A 16,669-nucleotide genomic window follows, 5' to 3' on the forward strand; every position below is an offset into this window, starting at 1 on the left:
AAATGATTTAATAATTGACTAAACAATTTTGTATTTTTTTTATTTGAATTTTGTGTTGTTTCTATTGAGAGTGTGTGCTGGCGCTTAACTGACAGTCCACTTTGTTTATGAATCACACAAACAAGTTTTGGAAGCTGGAATTGTTTTGGGAGAACTTGGTTGTGGCCAAGCAGTGGAGCAGCGGTCATATGAGACTATTTTCATGATGGTAAGTGGATTTATGGTGTTTTTATTTTTGTCCAATAACACTCGTAAAGATTTTGATGTATTACATTTTCAGGCAAAAACATTATCGTTCCTTCTGGAAATTTTGCACCAAGAATGGACCACAGAAATCACACCGAGCCATCGGAACACGGGAGCCGTGCCGCAATACGAACCGTTTTGTTTTTAGAAACCCCGCTTCAATACTAACGGCGACAGAATCGAAATAGCCCACCAGACTTCTGCTGTTGCGCTGTGCAATGGACTGTCGTTGGCCTGTTTCATCATATACCTATATTCATCTGAAGATCCCAAGGAACATCCGCCCATTCGAACGGACTATATTTGCTACGGTAAGATAAGATTTTGGACTTCAATTATTTTGTTTATCACACACTCATATTGCAGGGCCCTCTTGTCTCGAATAATCGGTATTTGCCCAAGTTCTTCCAGAGTATCCAGTGAATAGCTGACAATGAAGTAAGTTGCTTTGTCACGTTTGAAAGTGATAAAATAGTAATTTCATTTCTACTTCAACTCCCAAACAGCAACTGACGATGCTGAATGTTCGACCTCGTTTTCAACAAAGATGATTCAAGGAATGGGAGCATACCTGTATGCGTGAATGGAATCCAATCTACAAATTAGTGCACAGACTTTCAAACGACCATTTTTGTACAGAAAATCGTTTAAAATTCAATAGTGGAATGTTTTCACTACACAGTTTGTACAGTTCGAACTAAGTCCACCACTTTGTAATATTTATACGATATTCAACTGTAAGGCTTGACTTGACGTTTTTATGCATTATTTTAATTTAGTTTCAATTGAATTCCAAGTAGGTAAATATTAATCTGTTTTTTTTTCAATTTTCGAATTTATTTAATTTTATTTTAATTCAAATTACATATAACAAAATAAAATCTCAAAAAATAAACTGAAATAAAGTATCTTAATACTAGAAATCATCATTGTACATGAAAAAAGGTTAGGTCTCTCTATTAAAAACCTTATAAGGCTTCTCTATTTTCAACATAAGTTTGTACAAAATTTAATTTGTTGTAGATATTGAATAATTAATTTAAAATAGAAAATGATTGCTTGGGCTTAATACGTGAAATATGTTCACTTGGAATAAGATGAGTTAGTACGATTCCATTCAATGCCACAACTTTGTTACTCTGCAGATACTTAAGCCCCAAACGCAATACAACGAAACGGCGACGGAAACGGCAAATTTGACATAAAATATATGGACTAAGTGTCAAATTTTCCGTTTCCGTCGCCGTTCCGTTGTATTGCGTTTGGGGCTTTATTTCGACCTTTATGCTAATGTTGGAATACATATCTGCAAAGGAATAAAGTAGTGAAATTGAATGGTATATACCTATATATAGTATTAACTAGTCTTATGAAATGTAAAAATATATGCTAACGGATTTTTAATGTAAAACAATAAATACAGGAAACGAAAAACATTAGAAATACAATATTTTTTATTGTTACGGCCGTAAAAATCATCCCATAGAAGAACATCAAAAGCTATTGTTTTGGTCTGAAATTTGTATGGAAAATTTTCGAAAATTTTATTGTAAAGATACATAACAACCCCTATTTTCAATTGTAAAAGTCCCATTTACCATACATTAAATGGTGCAAAACCATAACTTCGAATGTGATTTTATTGTCAAAATTACATTATATTTAATGGTCGCTCTTATGTAATCAATGGTGATGTAACAATAGAATTAATGATATTTTTATGATATTTTTTATTCGGGGACTGAAGGAGAACATTATTTTTAACTCTTATAGCCTTGAAAAAGGCTGTTTGCTTCGGCTAAGTGCAAAAAGTAAGAAAACGATCTTTTCAAATAACCGCGAATTTCTAGTGATGGTATAAAAAAGACTGAATGCTCTGCGAGCGAATGAATTTTCTTTTATACTACTTAATTTTGAATCATCTCTGCTTCCCAATTGGTGGGCCAATCAGCTAGTGTCTTGTATCCCGCTTCTTTGTCAGCCAGAGCGTCATCATCATCAACGCGTTCGAGAAGGGCTTCTTCTTTTTTACGCTTGTTGCTCGCTGCCTGCGTCTATTTCTTAACGGGACTTTTCGCTTGATGCATGCCAATAAGCCGGGCAAGCGAGCTTAGAATTGCAGTTCCGGTGGGAAGTAGGGTGTTCTTTTCTGAGACAGCATTGTTAGTAGTAGAAGGAAGGAAACACCCGGACATGGGATTTCGGGTGATAAGATTTAGAATTCATAACATGGGACGATCATTCAGTCACGTTCGCTTTGTGTGCGGTCAGTATCAAACAATATTTTTCTACATATTTTTTTCATCAATGCCAATATTGCATTAATCAATGCATTGATATTTAACGTGTACTAGTTGACCCGGCAGACGTTGTCCTGCATAGTAGGCGAAAAGGCGCCTTGCGAACTGCCCATTCGAAATTCCCATACGATTCTTTATTTTAGTTTTTCACGATTTTCTCTACTTCACTAACGATTTTCGACTGAGAAAATATCATATAAACCCGTCGGAAACGATAACAGTCATATTTGCTGAAGGAATGGAGAAAATCCATCCAGCCGTTTTCGAGTTATGCGGATACGAACACAGACCATTTCATTTTTATTATATAGATAGAAGAAGATTTGCTTAGAATTTAGTTTTGGGTCGCGCGGATTTGGCGCAGAATGGATTTTCATGTCGCGCGGAAATGGCGTGGATTTGATTTTAGTCGGCGCGGATTTGGCGTGGAAAATATTTCAGGATCTCCGTAACAACCCTGCAATTTCTATCATTGGATTTCTGAAGAACCGTTTGTTTTTGCTGTACATGCTGTACATGCTGCATCATGTGGCTTTTCTTCAGCCTGTCTCGGCTCATCACCGATGCCGGCCGGTCTCGGCTCGACTCTGCTGCTGCTGCCGGTATCTGCTCAGCATTGCTGCTTTGTCGGGTCTGTAGGGTGGACTGCTGCTGTACTGGCTAGGTTTCGGCTGATGATGGTGGCTTCGATGACTTCATTCCCTGCTAAAAGGTGTGAGTGCTGTTCAATCGATGATGCGGTTGCTTCGCTTGTCCCGGCCAGAATGAAGGAAAAAAATCGGGTTGCGCTTTTTTATAGCAGCTTCTCGGCAGCAGACCCAGCGGCGCTCATTTGCTGGAGTCTGCACCAATCAGAACGTGGTAATGGAATGATGCAAGAATTATGCGGTACCCATATTTATAGGTTCCCTTGATCTCAATGTTTTTCATTGAAAACAGTTTCATGCCTATTGAAACAAGTTTTTCGGGTCTTATCAAGCATGGACATGAAAGGCATACTTAAAATCTGTCGATTGAGGGGCTTACCGCAGAAATTCGTCCACTGAGACGAACGCTATTAACGTTTAAAATCTTTCAACACAGCGTAACGCGGTCGATTTGAATATTTTGAAATTACACCCGGGATAGTAAAGAGAGACGTAAGTCATACGTCAAAATTCAGGAAGTATCTGTCCGGTCACGAAATATTAGCCTCGACAGTGGCAACCTTCCCACTGAAGGACTGCCTGAAATAAACCACAAGTTGGCTCAGCAGGGGATGTAGACTGTATCTCAGCCCTTCCACTGAAGGGCCTTCTAATCCGTGCGATAGCGACTGAAGGAGAACATTATTTTTAACTCTTATAGCCTTGAAAAAGGCTGTTTGCTTCGGCTAAGTGAAAAAAGTAAGAAAACGATCTTTTCAAATAACCGCAAATTTTCTAGTGATGGTATAAAAAAGACTGAATGCTCTGCGAGCGAATGCACTTTTCTTTTATACCTTATTTTGAATCATCTCTGCTTCCCAATTGGTGGGCCAATCAGCTAGTGTCGTGTATCCCGTTTCTTTGTCAGCCAAAGCGTCATCATCATCATCGCGTTCGAGAAGGGCTTCTTCCCTTTTACGCTTGTTGCTCGCTGCTGGCGTCTATTTCTTAACGGGACTTTTCGCTTGATACATGCCAATAACCCGGGCAAGTGAGCTTAGAATTGCAGTTCCGGTGGGAAGTAGGGTGTTCTTTTCTGAGACAACATTGTTAGTAGTAGAAGGCAGGAAACACCCGGACATGGGATTTATGGTGATAAGATTTAAAATTCATAACATGGGACGATCATTCAGTCACGTTCGCTTTGTGTGCGGTCAGTATCAAACAATTTTTTTCTACATATTTTTTCATCAATGCCAATATTGCATTAATCAATGCATTGATATTTAACGTGTATTTGCTTAGAATTTAGTTTTGGGTCGCGCGGATTTGGCGCAGAATGGATTTTCATGTCGCGCGGAAATGGCGTGGATTTGGTTTTAGTCGGCGCGGAAAATATTTCAGGATCTCCGTAGCAACCCTGCAATTTCTATCCCGAATGGAATTGAAAGCTTTGATATTGATCTCTATCATTGGCTCTCTGAAGAACCGTTTGTTTTGTGGACATACATGCTGCATCATGTGGCTTTTCTTCAGCCTGTCTCGGCTCATCACCGATGCCGGCCGGTCTCGGCTCGACTCTGCTGCCGCTGCCGGTATCTGCTCAGCATTGCTGCTTTGTCGGGTCTGTAGGGTGGAATGCAGCTGTACTGGCTAGGTTTCGGCTGATGATGGTGGCTTCGATGACTTCATTCCATGCTCCAAGGTGTGAGTGCTGTTCAATCGATGATGCGGTTGCTTCGCTTGTCCCGGTAAGAATGAAAGGAAAAAATCGCGTTGCGCTATTTTATGGCTTCTCGGCACACCCAGCGGCTGGTCATTCGCTGGCGTCCGCAACAATCATAACGTGGTAATGGAATGATGCAAGAATGATGCGGCACCCTTATTTATAGGTTCGCTTGATCTCAATGTTTTGCATTGAAAACAGTTTTATGCCTATTGAAACAAGTTTTCGGGTCTTATCAAGCATGGACATGAAAGGCATACTTAAAATCTGTCGATTGAGGGGCTTACCGCAGAAATTCGTCCACTGAGACGAACGCTATTAACGTTTAAAATCTTTCAACACAGCGTAACGCGGTCGATTTGAATATTTTGAAATGACACCCGGTATAGTAAAGAGAGACGTAAGTCCTACGTCAAAATCGACTGAGATTAAGTCAAAATAGTTCCTTGTGCAAATATCATCAATTTTGGATTTTGGAGAATGGTTCGTTTTTCTGTGCAAGGAGAACTAAATTAGAGCGAGTTTCAAAACGGTGTCTAAATATGGACGATTGATCAGTTCAACCAGATGCTAGATAAGAAAGTCGAGGAGCTTATTGACAAGAGGCCAGCCGTCACGGCCGGTGACTTTAATGCCTGGGCGGTAGAGTGGGGCAGCCGTCGCTGTTAGGCTAAACGTAGATCAGGTTATCGAAGAGTCAGCTAGGAACATGAACTGGAGAGTCTGCAAAAGCTATACGCATAGATATCATCAGGCGGTTCAATAGTGCGTCGGAGAAAACGAAGCTACGCAAGCACGTGAATGTGGTACCAAAGAGAGACAGAAACCTTTGACAAGGAGGTGCTAGCGCAAGCAATTAGATTTGAGCACAATCTGGTAAACCTGAGTCAAGACGAGCTGGTTGACTCGAGCTTGCGATGCAACCATGCCAAGATAGGTACAGGAATGGCATATCTGACGTCCAGTCTACTGGTGGAATGAAACGTTCGTTGAACTCCGTCGCTACTGTCTTCGAGCAAGGAGGATGATGCAGAGAGCCAGCTACAATGTCGAAAAGGCTTAGCAAAGCAGCATATACGCAAGAGCTGTGTCGTAACGCAGATAATCCATGAGGAGATGCACACAGTGTCGCTATGGCAAAGATTACAGGTCCAACGATACCGCCAGAGAGGTGCCCACGAATTGACGGTCTGGCCACCCACACCGTATGACGAGATTACCACCAGTACCGATGAAGCCCTGTACACGAACCATGAACTCATCACAGCAGCGAAGGGCCTTAAAGCTAACAAGGCTCCTGGACTAGAAGGTATCCCCAATCTGGCCTTACAAGCAGCGATCCAGGCGTTGGAAGCGGCAAAAACTAGTACTGTCGCCAAAGCCAGGTCAGCCACCCGAGAACTCATCGGCCTATGGACCTATTTGTCTGCTAGACATGGTTGGAAAACTTCAGGAGAAGGTTATACTCAACAGGCTAGCTATCTACACAGAAGGCGAAAACGGATTATCGAGCATGCAGTTTGGTTCCCGGAAAAGCAGATCCACAGCTGACGCTATCCGGAAAGTCGTCGAAGCCGCTGAAGCGGCCAAGAAGCAAAAGAGGAGAGGTAATCTCTACTGCATAGTGTTTGCCATGAAAGCGAAAAATGCGAGTTGTTAAACAATAGCTAGTTCTCTACACCAGATAAGTGCTGCTGGGTATCTTCTTCTTCTTCTTCAATGGCTCTACATTCCAACTTAAACTTGGCCTGCTTTCCAACATAGTATTCTATTTGCATTTCCTCAGTTATTAATTGAAAGGTTTTCTACGCCCGCCAATGCATGAGTATGTATTTTGTGTGGCAAGTTCAATTGATACACTATGCTCAGGGTGTCGAAAAAGTTTCCAACCCGAAAACATCCTAGACCGGATCGAGAATCGAGCTCACCATCTCCGGATTGGCACTCCCACGCCTTTGCTCGCAAGGCTACTGGAGACCCCGTGCTGGGTAACTTTGCATAGTTGTAAAGAGCTACTTCGAGAATCGGACGCTCGTTTACGGATCACACGAGGGATAGAAGAAAATAGGCATAACGGCTGATGTTCCGCAAGGCTCCATCCTGGGACCGACGTTGTGGAATGCGATGTACGATGGGCTATTTCAGCTAAGACTACCAAGATGCGTTAAGATAATTGGGTTTGCAAACGATGTGATCAATATGAATACACCACTAGGTGTTAAAATTTGCCAAATTCACGATTCAGCCATCTTGGATTTTAGTATGGGAGAGCCAGCCGGTTTGTTGTCGTTTTGCACTGAAAATGAATTTTTCACCCCCGCCTTCTTCTCTTCCATAAACTTGGAAGGTTGGAGCACCTAGTAGTGTATTCATCTTGGATGTGATGCTCCTGATAATCGTGGACAGTGGATGAGGTGGAAGTGGTAAAGGGAAAGGCGGTAAAAATAGTTGAGAACTGGATGAGCGGAAAAAAGCTGGCATTAGCCCATCATAAAGGCGAATTGATGAGAATCAGCAACCGGAAAGCTGCTCAGCAGGTTACAATTAGGGTCGTGGAAGCGAGAAGTGAAGCATCAGAAGTTCAATTTCAACAGTCACGTCGCTTGCAACGGGTGGGTGGCAAGTGCGTATCGGACCATATCAATGAATACAGTCTACGTCATAGCAGGTATGACTCCTACGAAAATTCAATTGGAGGAAGACTGTGACTGCTATAGACTGCGAGACTAGTAGTTCCAAAGGAAGAAGGACTTATTGACTCATTCCGAACCGGCAGTAGTGGGAGATCACGGAGAAGTCAACATCTTTCTGACGCATCTGTCAGGCCATGGATGCATCAGGAAGTATCTACAGAGGCTATACTATAGAGATATTCGGTTGCCCATGGTTGTTTCGGGAGATTCGCTATCGTCGAAAAAAAAAGTCCGCTGGTGTAGCCAGCTCCACTGTCAAGGACTATACTAAGTAGATACGATCGTGAAAAAACAACGGATTCGGAGTCGTCCAGGCGCTGCGGAAGCCATCCTACAACCGGAATCACTGAAACGACTTCGGTACTCAACTGGTACGCCTAGTGAGCAAAGTAACTATGCCGTAATCACGAAAAGTAAGCAGTTCACGATCGCTCAACGAAACACGTCAGTCGTCAGGCGAACCGTCATCGGCGAGTAAGGATGCTAAAAATGCAGCGAGCTAGCAGTATTTGCCAGAGGCTGCCAAAAGGCAAAAGTTTTCAAAATTGTGGGGAAAGAACGGTGCGAAAAGGTTTTGCGCGTGTACTTTGAGAATAAAAGTTTGTTGCATCGTATGATCGGAAAAGAAAAGTTGGGAATCACGAGCTCGACGGTGTATGGTATCATAAAACGGTTCGAAGAACAACTGACTGTTAATCGGTAGTAGAGATCCTGAACCAAGCCGTCAGGACATTATTCTTTATTATTGAGACTTTCAACACGAGGCTGGCTGGGTTTAAGGGCAAGGTTTGCGCAGTCAAATGCAAAGGCGAAATAAATTAAATGAATGATTCTAAAATTTATTTTAATTGTTTCTTTTTACTCCCTGAGAATTTGATGATAATAGCCCAGATAACCAATAAGCATTAAAGTAATAGTATTATTATACTGGCATTCCATATGCTCCATGCTGTATATAAGCATTTCGAAAACTTGGCTGTTCTAAATAAGCATTCTTAAAGCAATCATTAGATCCATAGTCTTATAATAGCGTTTTGAATGCACAGTGTTGTTTTTCGTTAAGTGCAATGAAACAGCCACATTAGTGTCACTTTAAAGCCTGTAGTGTTCATACGTCGAACGTTTTCCAATATGGAACCATATAGCGGGGACTATTTGTTCAATGAACTTACATTTGAGAATAGAAATCGGTACGGGCAGATTTTTTTTCCATTCCGACCATTGACAGGAGTACTTGTCGTTAACCTAACCCTATCACTAATTACATAATTAAGCTACATTTTATTATTCCATTGCACTATTTTCGATGGATGCATTAACCTTTCCGTCCCCAACGTCTATTTCTAAGGGCTTTCAAAAATCTAAAATGCTGTAAAAACCGCATTTCTTGACTGATTCTTTCGCATCAAGTTGCATTCCATCCGGATGGATCCCAATTTTGATTTATACTAGTTCGAGGCTATCCACAGTACGGTTCCAGAATTATTCCAGATTCCGTTGGGGTCAGTTGCCCCCGGAATAAGTGGCCATTTACAATTTTAAGTCAAAACAGGTCGTGCGACACCTCAAACTTCATGATTTCACAAAGCAATGATGCGAATGATATTTTTAGGGTTCCTGGCCCACTCGGATTCAATCCGGCCACATCGGTCCCAATCCGGGGATCAACGGAATGACCATTTTCTAAATTGATTCAAAATAGGTCGTGCGACACCTCAAACTTCATGATTTTTCAAAGCAATGATGCGAATGATATTTTTATGGTTCCTGGCCCACTCGGATCCATTCCGGCCACAATCCGGAGGACCTACGGAATGGCCATTTTCTAAATTGATTCAAAATAGGTCGTGCGACACCTCAAACTTCATGATTTTACAAAGCAATGATGAGAATGATATTTTTAGGGTTCCTGGCCCACTCGTATTCAATCCGGCCCCATCAGTCCCAATCCGGGGACCTACGGAATGGCCATTTTCTAAATTGATTCAAAATAGGTCGTGCGACACCTCAAACTTCATGATTTTACAAAGCAATGATGGGAATGATATTTTTAGGGTTCCTGGCCCACTCGGATTCAATCCGGCCACATCAGTCCCAATCCGGGGACCTACGGAATGGCCATTTTCCAAATTGATTCAAATTTGGTCGTGTGACACCTCAAACTTCATGATTATACAAAGCAATGATGGGAATGATATTTTTAGGGTTCCTGGCCCACTCGGATCCATTCCGGCAAAAATCCGGATGACCTACGGAATGGCCATTTTCTAAATTGATTCAAAATAGGTCGTGCGACACCTCAAACTTCATGATTTCACAAAGCAATGATGGGAATGATATTTTCAGGGTTTCTGGCCCACTCGGATTCAATCCGACCACTTCGGTCACAATCCAGGGACCCAGGAATTCCACCGAAAATTTATACAGAAATTATACCGTAAATTAAATCAACAATGGAATTTTCGGAGGAATTCCTAGATTAATTCCCAAAGAATTCCGGTGGAAACTTCAAGATTTCTACTGGAACATCCTTCAGGAGTTTTTCTGAAAATTCCTCCTGGAATTCCTCCGGGAATTCCACCGGCAGTTCCTCAAAGAGTTCCTGCAGGATTTTCTCCGAGAATTATTCCGGTAGTTCTATCGGCAGATCCTGCGGGGGTTCCTCTTCCGGGAATTTCTCCAGAATTTCCTTCGGGAATTCATTCAAGCTTTCTTTCTGGAATTCATTTAGGCTTCTCCAGGAATTTATATAGAAAATCCTCCAGAAGCTCCACCGAGAATTTCTCTGGGAGCTCCTGAAGGTAATCTCCGGGAGGTCCTCCGATGATGATGATGATCCAGCTCAACTACATACCCCTAGAAAGGTTTCAGCTAGACGAGATTTGTGTATAAGATGAATTATCCAAGAACTTTTTCGAGCATTCCTCTGGTAGTTTCACTGGCAGTTGCTCCGGGGGGTTCATTTGAAAATTCTCCCGAGAGTTTTTTCAGAAATTCCTCCGGAAGTTATTTCAAGAATTCTTCTGGGAGTTCCACCAGTAGCTCTTCCAGGAAATCATGCAGGCTTATTTCAGGAAATCATTTAGTCCTTCTTCAGAAATTTAGCTGGAAATTCCTCCCAAAGTTCTTCCAATAGTTTCTCTGGGAGTCCCTCTAGGAATTCTGCTAGGAGTTCCTCCTGAAATTCCTCCGGGAGCTCTTACGGGAGCTCTTTCGGCAGTTACTACGAGAATTCCTCTGGGAGATCCACCGGCAGTTTCTATGAGTATTCCTTCGGAAGTTTCTACGGCAGTTTCCCCGAGTGTTCCTCTAAGAAGGAACTCCTGGAGTATTTCCGGAGGAACTCCTGGAGGAATTTCCGGAGAAATTATCAGAGGATTTTTCGGAGGAACTTCCGGTGGAACTTCTGGAGGAATTTCCTAAAGAACTACAGGAAGAATTTCTAGAGTAACTCTCGTAAAAACTCTTGGATGAACTCCCAAATGAACTTCCGTAAGAATTCCAGGAGCTCCTCCCTGGAAAAGTTCTCAAAAGATCTCCCAGAGAAATTCTCCGAGGAACTTCAGGAGGATTTTGTAGATAAATTCTAAAAAAAGCCTAAATGAATTCCCGGAGGAGCTACTGCTGGAACTCCCGGGTAAATTTTCAGAGAAACAGTCGTTGGAATACCCGGAGTTGAATTTGAGCATGAGCATGAACATTATGACCGCACAATTCGTAGTTGCTACTCCGTGATTGACTGAACTTGCGAAGTTGTACAGAGAACACAATGAATGGGGCTTGGGATTAGCTACCCATTCTCAATGTACACGTTTCGGGAGCTCAAATATTTAAAGTCAATAACGGCGCCGGCCACGTCCTTACGGCCACGATTGTTAGTCCGACTCTCGTTGCTACTAGAGACCGAGTATACCTCTGCATCTCCACGATTGTCTTGGGATAGGATATCATTTTAGTTGCAAAGGATAATTTATCTGGATTCACTTTGGTAAGCGATACGATCTATGGGATGGGAAATAACACTGATTCGAGTTAAAAGTTAAAACATGCACGCCCGGTGGCATATGAAAACTGAGGAGATTCGCGTTTTGGACAACTGCACGGAAGCGCAGCACTCTGTACTCACATGCTCGATGGCTACAGCAAACTATTGAAGAACGCGCTTTTTTCGACCGCGCGCGATATGCGCATGAGCCACCGGACACAAGATAGATATTTTATTTCATTCCCGACGACTAAAACACGCACTGCACTTACTTGTTCGATGGCTACTCTTATTACCGGCCGCGCAATGCAGAACACAATATTTCGGCCGATCGCGCGATTGTTCTGCTATTCACTCGCACAACGCAGAACAAAATGTCGACGACCGTTCGATCGCTCTGATTACTGGAGAACCTGAAACACGAGCAATCACGCACTGAACTGATTTTTATTCAGAAAAATATATTAAGCTCGTTTAGTGGAATGTATTAAACCGTCTGAGACGAATTAAGTACTGTCCATTTAATTCCACCAGTTAATTTTCGTTATCTTTGCAGATACGTATTTCGACCACAACTGTGTGGTCGTCTTCAGTGTCTTGTACTTGACTCGACTTTTTATTACCGTCCGCGCAATGCAGAACATAATATTTTGGCTGATCGTGCGATCGTTCTGCTGTCTGAAACAAGAGAAATCACGCACTGAACTCTTGGAATACCCGGAGTTGAATTTCTACAGGAACTTCCGAAATCCCATTTCCCAAATCCCATTTCCCAAATCCCATTTCCCGAATTCCTGCCATATATCCTCCTGGATTTCTCTGTGAAATTCTTGGAGGGATTCCCGGAGGAACTCTTGGAAAAACTCCTGGAGGAGGTCCCACAAGCACTTCCGGAAGAATTCTCACAAGGAAGTCCTGAACTAATTCTTGGAGAAGTTCATGAAGGAATTTCTGGATAAATATCTGAAGGATCTCCCGGAAAAATACCAGGAGAAACATCTTGAGATATCTTGGAGGAACTCTCAAATTAATATCCGAATGAAATTCTGGAGTGAATTTCTAGTGAAGTCCGGAAAGTATTCCAGGACTATTCCGCGGAAAAAAAATCGGGAGAAATTCCTGAAGGAATTCCTGGAGAAGTACCTGAAGCAATTCCCGGGAAAATACCTGGAAGAATTTCCGAGGAAATATATGGACGAATTCCTGGATAAATTTCTAAAGAAATTTTTAGATGAATTCTTGAAGGATATTCTGAAGTAATAGCGGAAAGAATTCCAGAATGAAATCCTAGAGGATTTCACTATTAAATTTATGGAGGTATTACCGGAAAAACTCCTGAAAGTTATCCTGGAGGAATTAAAGAAAGAGTTCCTGGAGGAGTGGTACAATTTTCAATTAGTCCGTTCAGCTATTTGGCTTCGCCGACGACATAGATATTATGGCACGTAACTTTGACAAGATGGAGGAAGTCTACATCAGACTGAAGAGGGAAGCCAAGCGGATCGGACTAGTCATCAACACGTCGAAGACGAAGTACATGATAGGAAGAGGTTCAAGAGAAGACAATGTGAGCCACCCACCCCACCGCGAGTTGGCATCGGTGGTGACGAAATCGAGGTGGTAGAAGAATTTGTGTACTTGGGCTCACTGGTGACTGCCGAAAATGATATAAGCAGAGAAATTCGGAGACGCATAGTGGCTGGAAATCGTACATACTTTGGACTCCGCAAGACGCTCCGATCGAATAGAGTTCGCCGTCGTACCAAACTGACAATCTACGAAACGCTCATTGGACCGGTAGTCCTCTACGGACACGAGACCTGGACGATGCTCGTGAAGGACCAACACGCACTCAGAGTTTTCGAAAGGAAAGTGCTGCGTACCATCTATGGAGGAGTGCAGATGGCGGACGGTACGTGGAGGAGGCGAATGAACCACGAATTGCATCAGCTGTTGGGAGAACCATCCATCGTTCACACCGCGAAAATCGGACGACTGCGGTGGGCAGGGCACGTAGCCAGAATGTCGGACAATAACCCGCAGAAAATGGTTCTCGACAACGATCCGACGGGCACAAGAAGGCGAGGTGCGCAGCGGGCAAGGTGGATCGATCAGGTGGAAGATGACTTGCGGACCCTCCGTAGACTGCGTGGTTGGCGACGTGTAGCCATGGACCGAGCCGAATGGAGAAGACTCTTATATACCGCACAGGCCACTTCGGCCTTAGTCTGAATAAATAATAATAAATCTGGAGGAGTTCCCGGAGAAGTTCCTAGAAGAATTTCCGAAGGAATTTCTTATAGATTTACAAGTGAAATTGTGGAGCGAAATCGGAGGATTTCCGTCATAAATTTCTGAAGAAACTTCTAGCCGAATTTTGGAGGAAATTCCGTTTGTATTCTTGAAGGAACTCCCGAATGTATATAAATGCAGGAGATTTATCTGGAAGAATAGCCAAAGAAATGTCTAGAAGAAAAAAATGGAGAAGAAAATAAATCTTCAAGGAATTTCCTCATGAATTTCCTAAAAAACTAATTTAGTGAGGGGTTTCTAGATAAGGAGAAATTACAATTACATGAGAAAGATTTTCGAACGATTTTCAGAGGAACTTGTGGATTACTTTCCGGAGGAATTCAGAAGTTCCCAGGGGAGCTTCTAGAAGGATTTCAAGGAGAATTCTTGCGCCCGAAACTTTTCGAGTTGTTTTGCCTCAACCTGCCCACTCTGGCTAAGCCCTTGTATCATTCCCATCATTGCTTTGTGAAATCATAAAGTTTGAGGTGTCGCACGACCTATTTTGAATCAATTTAGAAAATTGGCCATTCCGTAGGTCCTCCGGGTTGTGGCCGGAATGGATCCGAGTGGGCCAAGAGCCCTAAAAATATCATTCTCATCATTGCTTTGTAAAATCAAGAAGTTTGAGGTGTCGCACGACCTATTTTGAATCAATTTAGAAAATTGGCCATTCCGTAGGTCCTTCAGGTTGTGGCTGGAATGGATCCGAGTGGGCCAAGAACCCTAAAAATATCATTCTCACCATTGCTTTGTAAAATCATGAAGTTTGAGGTGTCGCACGACCTATTTTGAATCACTTTTAGAAAATTGGCCATTCCATGTAGGTCCTTCGGGTTGTGGCTGGAATGGATCCGAGTGGGCCAAGAACCCTAAAAATATCATTCTCACCATTGCTTTGTAAAATCATGAAGTTTGAGGTGTCGCACGACCTATTTTGAATCAATTTAGAAAATTGGCCATTCCGTAGGTCCTTCGGGTTGTGGCTGGAATGGATCCGAGTGGGCCAGGAACCATAAAAATATCATTCGCATCATTGCTTTGAAAAATCATGAAGTTTGAGGTGTCGCACGACCTATTTTGAATCAATTTAGAAAATTGGCCATTCCGTAGGTCCTTCGGGTTGTGGCTGGAATGGATCCGAGTGGGCCAAGAACCCTAAAAATATCATTCTCACCATTGCTTTGTAAAATCATGAAGTTTGAGGTGTCGCACGACCTATTTTGAATCAGTTTAGAAAATGGCCATTCCGTAGGTCCTCCGGATTGTGGCCGGAATGGATCCGAGTGGGCCAGGAACCATAAAAATATCATTCGCATCATTGCTTTGAAAAATCATGAAGTTTGAGGTGTCGCACGACCTATTTTGAATCAATTTAGAAAATTGGCCATTCCGTAGGTCCTTCGGGTTGTGGCTGGAATGGATCCGAGTGGGCCAAGAACCCTAAAAATATCATTCTCACCATTGCTTTGTAAAATCAAGAAGTTTGAGGTGTCGCACGACCTATTTTGAATCACTTTAGAAAATTGGCCATTCCGTAGGTCCTTCGGGTTGTGGCTGGAATGGATCCGAGTGGGCCAAGAACCCTAAAAATATCATTCCCATCATTGCTTTGTAAAATCATGAAGTTTGAAGTGTCGCACGACCTATTTTGAATCAATTTAGAAAATTGGCCATTCCGTAGGTCCTTCGGGTTGTGGCTGGAATGGATCCGAGTGGGCCAAGAACCCTAAAAATATCATTCTCATCATTGCTTTGTAAAATCAAGAAGTTTGAGGTGTCGCACGACCTATTTTGAATCAATTTAGAAAATGGTCATTCCGTTGGTCCCCGGATTGGGACCGATGTGGCCGGATTGAATCCGAGTGGGCCAGGAACCCTAAAAATATCATTCCCATCATTGCTTTGTAAAATCATGAAGTTTGAGGTGTCGCACGACCTATTTTGAATCAATTTAGAAAATGGCCATTCCGTAGGTCCTCCGGATTGTGGCCGGAATGGATCCGAGTGGGCCAGGAACCATAAAAATATCATTCGCATCATTGCTTTGAAAAACCATGAAGTTTGAGGTGTCGCACGACCTATTTGAATCAATTTAGAAAATGGCCATTCCGTAGGTCCTTCGGGTTGTGGCTGGAATGGATCCGAGTGGGCCAAGAACCCTAAAAATATCATTCTCACCATTGCTTTGTAAAATCAAGATGTTTGAGGTGTCGCACGACCTATTTTGAATCAATTTAGAAAATTGGCCATTCCGTAGGTCCTTCGGGTTGTGGCTGGAATGGATCCGAGTGGGCCAAGAACCCTAAAAATATCATTCTCACCATTGCTTTGTAAAATCAAGAAGTTTGAGGTGTCGCACGACCTATTTTGAATCAATTTAGAAAATGGCCATTCCGTTGGTCCCCGGATTGTGACCGATGTGGCCGGATTGAATCCGAGTGGGCCAGGAACCCTAAAAATATCATTCCCATCATTGCTTTGTAAAATCATGAAGTTTGAGGTGTCGCACGACCTATTTTGAATCAATTTAGAAAATGGCCATTCCGTAGGTCCCCGGATTGTGACCGATGTGGCCAGATTGAGTCCGAGTGGGCCAGGAACCCCAAAAATATCATTCGCATCATTGCTTTGTGAAATCATGAAGTTTGAGGTGTCGCACGACCTGTTTTGACTTAAAATTGTAAATGGCCACTTATTCCGGGGGCAACTGACCCCAACGGAATCTGGAATAATTCTGGAACCGTACTGTGGATAGCCTCGAAATCAAAAATTGGGATCCATCCGGATGGAATGCAACT

At 42.7% G+C, this 16,669-nt stretch overlaps 1 long non-coding RNA gene across 1 annotated transcript; it reads left to right on the forward strand.

The window, feature by feature from the left end:
- Window positions 1–83: 83 nt before the first annotated feature.
- Window positions 84–1,342, forward strand: LOC134203783 (uncharacterized). The gene is made up of 4 exons (XR_009977703.1): window positions 84–208; window positions 281–557; window positions 613–684; window positions 753–1,342. It is a non-coding gene; the product is annotated as an uncharacterized LOC134203783 (long non-coding RNA).
- Window positions 1,343–16,669: the final 15,327 nt, after the last annotated feature.

The sequence above is a fragment of the Armigeres subalbatus genome, unplaced genomic scaffold (assembly GCF_024139115.2).
Source record: "Armigeres subalbatus isolate Guangzhou_Male unplaced genomic scaffold, GZ_Asu_2 Contig226, whole genome shotgun sequence".
In the NCBI taxonomy this organism is placed as follows: Eukaryota; Metazoa; Arthropoda; class Insecta; order Diptera; family Culicidae; genus Armigeres; species Armigeres subalbatus.